The sequence below is a fragment of the Brienomyrus brachyistius genome, unplaced genomic scaffold (genome assembly GCF_023856365.1).
Source record: "Brienomyrus brachyistius isolate T26 unplaced genomic scaffold, BBRACH_0.4 scaffold480, whole genome shotgun sequence".
NCBI classification, from domain to species: Eukaryota; Metazoa; Chordata; class Actinopteri; order Osteoglossiformes; family Mormyridae; genus Brienomyrus; species Brienomyrus brachyistius.
The window spans coordinates 27041-32448 of record NW_026042755.1 but is presented as its reverse complement, the minus strand read 5'-3'; positions in this window follow the sequence as shown (position 1 = coordinate 32448).

The window sequence follows — 5408 nt, the reverse complement described above, 5'->3', positions numbered from 1 at the left end:
GGAGAACACAGTGTTTACTGGTTCAGACATGGATCAGGAGAATCCCTTCCTGGAGTCATTTACAGCCCTGGAAACAGCAGTGATGAGTGTGAGAAGAGCCCTGAGGCTGGATCTCCTACACGGAGCTGCGTCTACAGCCTCCCCAAGGGGAACCTCAGCCTCTCCGATGCTGGGACTTACTACTGCGCTGTGGCCATGTGTGGGGAGATGCTGTTTGGGAACGGCACATAGCTGGATATAGATGGTAACACCCAGTGTGGGGAGATGCTGTTTGGGAACGGCACACAGCTGGATATAGATGGTAGCACCCAGTGTGGAGAGTATATCTGCTTCAAAGTTTTATTTAGCTTATTCTGCTATTAAGACATTTATTTCTTTTTTTAATGTAATGAATTTTCTAATTTAAGTGCTTAAATTAAATTACACAGATGTTAATTTAATAATTATCCATCCATCCATCCATTTTCCAAACCGCTTATCCTATTGGGTCGCGGGGGGTCCGGAGCCTAATTTAATAATTATTTCAAATATTAATATCCATCCATCCATCCATTTTCCAAACCGCTTATCCTATTGGGTCGCGGGGGGTCCGGAGCCTAATTTAATAATTATTTCAAATATTAATATAAATTGTTAAAATACAAAATACTAGAAGTTCATGTTAAAAATGGACTATTTACAAAACAACTGCTGTAATGTGTTATCGATTTGATCTTTAACTAATGTAATGTAAGCAAATGGGAAATGTGTCTCTATATCATTATGCTGAAATCTATCTCTTTGTTACAGGCTTTCAGAAGCTGCTGGATCCTCTTCACTCTGGCTTGCTGATAGTTTTATCTTGCAGCATTATTCTGAACGTTGCTCTCATTTGTATAAGATGTAAACTGACCTGTACACACTGTGCAGGTACGCTGCCCGGCTTTATGCACTCAGAAGGACAAAATGTAGATTTTAACAAATTATAGAAATATAAAATTGTTTTATGATAGATAACATTTTCATATTAAAACCACTCTTGCAGGTAATACAGTTTTAAAATCCATTATTAAATCTCACCTTATTTATATAAACCTTTTTGTACTGTAAGATTTACATTTTTGTATTATATCTTTCATATTTTGCAAAATCTATTGAAATATACATGTTGCAATAAGTTGCATATCAATAACTTTTATTACCAAGATCTCCTTTATAGCAATTTTATTATATATGATATATGAGAACAAATGACACGTATCCAAACATGCACACTTAAATTGACAGAAGTCATTTTTACTTTCATTTTTGAGACAAAAAGGATGTTGATTGCTTGAAAATTCGGAATGTTATCTGACCACGGTATGATACCGTGCGAAATTAAATAATATATTGATGTGTTATATATTTTAAACAGATGAAAAGAACAGTGATATATCAAAAGTGGAATGGTCACGCAAGCAAGTATGTAATAAATATTTCAAATTACAAATCGTCAGTAAAACAAATGAACCTCAGACTGATTTCCATCCTGGGATCAGCATTTTAAGTGCTATTTGTGAAAATAGGTAATAGCAAACCGATTTGATCCATCCAATTCTGCCATCTTTGTCTCCACAGTGCCATGACGAGGACACACTGAATTACGCTGCCCTGAACCTTAAGAAGCCAAAACCCAGGAGACAGAAGAAAGACGGGAATAATGACACTCTGTATTCTGACCTCCGCTACAGAGATTATGAATAAAGATGCTTCTCATTCATGTCAGTCACACAGAGTGTTCAGGGTGTAGCTTTAATAATGTTCAGAGGAGGGCAGGGGAGCCAGTGCTTCTGAGACTGAATCACGGGATTTTACGGAGCACCGGTGCTGAGTTTGGTGTCAGTGTGTTTGGGGCGCATTTTTACTGGAAGTGCAAATGTTCAAGCCAGACTGGGGGCTGAGGGAGGGGGAGAGGGGAGCCACAGAGATTATTTCTTCATGGCATGGGGGGGAATAAGCGGCTTTAATGTTGTGGAAAGGCTGAGTTGCTGCAATCAGTTCTTTGATGTCACACATGCTTACTTGTCTCCCTTGTGTACCATGCTGAATGGTTTGGGGCAAACGCACAGGGACTGATCGATTATATTAAACAGATGAAAGAAACTGAATGAAAATTTCAAGTGTTCTTAAATTACGTTTTTCATTTAATTGTGTGTTCTGGATGTATTTTTGAGTATATACATGTACCTGTATATGTACCTGTATATATACCTGTGTCGTTAATAACGATGTGGATAATTAAGAAAGAGGAGTTTTGTTTCTTGCTCCCTGTCTTGTTACTTGGCTCACAAACATACACACACATAGACACACACACAAACATACACAGACACACAAACACACACACACATAGACACACACACACACAAACACACATGCACACATGCACACACACACACTGCTACGGCTCTGTAAGAACACTACCATGCTCTTTTGTGTGAGTGGGGTGGGGGGTGTTAAATAAGATGAAAATGACAATGGCTGTACTTTTGTTATGTCAGTTGTGTTTCTATAGTCATTGTATCATATTCCACAAGCTTTTTATTCTACAAGATGTACAAGCCAGTCAGTGTATTCAGTGGGGTGTTCAGGAGTCATTAGGTTCTGAAAAATGTCTTGCATTTAAAACATAATGTACTTTTGAATACTTAAGTATTTTTAGATGCAAATACTCCAGTACTTTAACTGAAGTAAAAAATTAACTGAAAAACTTTGAGTATTATTTGACGAGGAGTATCTATACTTAACTCAAGTAGTGAAGTTGTGTACTTTGTCCACCTCTGTCCAAAAGTGACATACAGCTGTAAGCTGTTTGGGTTTGTTTGTCTGCTGAGTGCTTCTCTGCAGTGCTGCAGATGTTTCCACTGGTTAGATGCAGCTCAGGAAGACTGACCCACTGACTGCACTGTGCTGGACTCACTTTGCAAAGAGTAAAAACCACACAGACAGAACAATATCTGCTTCTTGTAAGACCCTGTTTCCTCTCTACCTCACCCAGGTCACGCTTTCAAGTATTCAGCCTAAGTTATTTTATCCAAACAAGCCACCATTATTATTCATGCAGCTGGACATTTGACTGGAGCACATGATTGCTACATATCACTACTGTACATGGAACGGAATGTACAGTTTTCACAACAGAACTTTAGAAAAGCAAAATTCTCATCAGTCCACATCTCTAACCACCACACATCCTAGGGCTCCCATTTATAATGGTACATTTTTGTTTTATTCACATTCTTTTTCATCACACAGATAAACACCATCCATTAATCTTACAGCATGTATCCTGGTCAGGGTGATGGGGACGACACCACCTATATCGAGTGTGATTTAAGGCCAAGACCTTAAAAGGGAGAGTCAAGACTGAGGCTTGTTACAAGAGCAGTGGGGCACAAAACAACAAACAACATCATTATGAATGTAAAATAAATGGATGTATATATAAATATAGGGTAATAATAGAAACAAAAAATAAGAATATATTACATACAGAGGAATATTATAGGAATATTAAAATTAACTTATACACAATCCTTAACTTATACACAATCCTATTGCATGTAACATTATTGCTCATGTGCCAGATATTAGCCTCCCAAAGGAAGCTGCCACACAGGGCATAATGCACTGGCTCAATGCAACACTGCACATCAGTGAATAAGGAGGAACAATATTGCAGATCAGCAGCAGATAGAAACTGTATCAGAAGACAGTGAACAGGGGAAAAGTTCAATGAGCAGAGTGCAGATTATAAAGCCTGACTGCTGTGGGGCCCAATGACCTGCGGTACCGTTCTGTCACACGCCGGGTGTCTGAGTCTCTTACTGAAGGAGCTGCCCTTACGGGCCTCCATAGTCTGCTGGGGGGGTGAGAGGTGTCACATAAAATTGATGACAGCCTTGTTATCAGCCTGCTCTCATCCATCTACTCTACAGTGCCAAGGGACGCTCCTCCCTGATGATGAGAGGAGTCTAAGCATGTGGACATTTGGGATAATGTGAGTTCAGAACTGGATGGTCAGCTGTACGACTTCCAGTCTGTAGGCAGACTCATCACCTTCAGTTATGATGGCAAACACAGTAGTATCACCTGCAAAATTCAGGATCTTCACTGGAGCAGCAGTGATTTGTGTAGAAATTGAAGAGAAGAGGGAGAGCACAGAGCCTGGAGGAGCTCAGTGCTGAGGGTCAGCGTGTCTGATGTGTGCTGTAAGCATACAGATGTCCTGCATTTGTGGAACATTTTGTTTGTGCTGCTGTTTATATGTGTTGTTGACGCTGCAGTCAGTAATTTTCCACTAGCAGTCTCACCTCTGCATTTTACAGGAAGACTGACCGACTGAGAGCAGGGTGTTTGTGTCTCTCTTCTCAGTGAGCGAAAACCACACAACCATCAGGTCCTCAGCTCAGGCCCACTGCTTCACTAGAAAAACCACAAAGGGTATTTTTATCTAAAAGTGGGTGAGCAAGTGAGATGTTATTGACAGCATGAATTTGTCTACTAACATTTTAAATTCAAACCTAAAAAGCAGTATGTCCAGGATGTCAGTAATTACATTTAGTCAGTATGAACAATTTGGGTGCAATAATATAGAATAATGTAGAATTTTGCATAATTCAGTTAATACCAGTAAGATACCGATCATTAACACTATAAGGTCATGTTGCTGAATCTCATTGTTAAAGTTAAATGAATCTACGCATTTTTATACACACAAGACTGTGCTTAGTTCATCTTTCAGTCAAAATCACACAGTGAGGCAAATCTGACCATCTTAATTGTTTTTGCTTGTGTGGAATGGCATCCCATGCAGGCCTGTGCTCTGTGCTTCCTGGGACAGGTCCCACCCTCTCCAGACCCCGATGAGAATTAGTAGTCGCTGGATAAAAGATTGACAAAAGATAAAAATACAAAAGTCATTCTTGCTGTCTAACCTCTGATTACTGCATGACATTTCTGATTTCTGATAACTGATAAGTAGAAAATATGTTTAGTCTCTTGCTTGGTGGTAAGAAAAAAGGAGAACCACAAAGAGCACAGTCATTTTCAAGGTTATTTCTCACTGGTCAGTGTGAAAGGCTGCGTCATTAATATAACGCCGGGCTCAGCACAGTGACTGCACCTGCGCTGCACTGTAGAACACAAGCCAGGCTGCAGACCATCAGCCCTGAAAGTTAAAACAGGACTCGTATGTGTGTCATGTGGTGTTTAATAAAAATTTACAGGACAGAACATAGTGGATTCAGTTTCCTTTGCTCTTACACTCCCAGTCCAAAGTGTGGCCACGACTGCTGTCAATGCATCTGTCTCTTTTTTCACCTTAATTTTTCACCTGTGTTATTCACCTTAATATCAAAAGGCTCCAAAGCAGTACAGTAATGCAG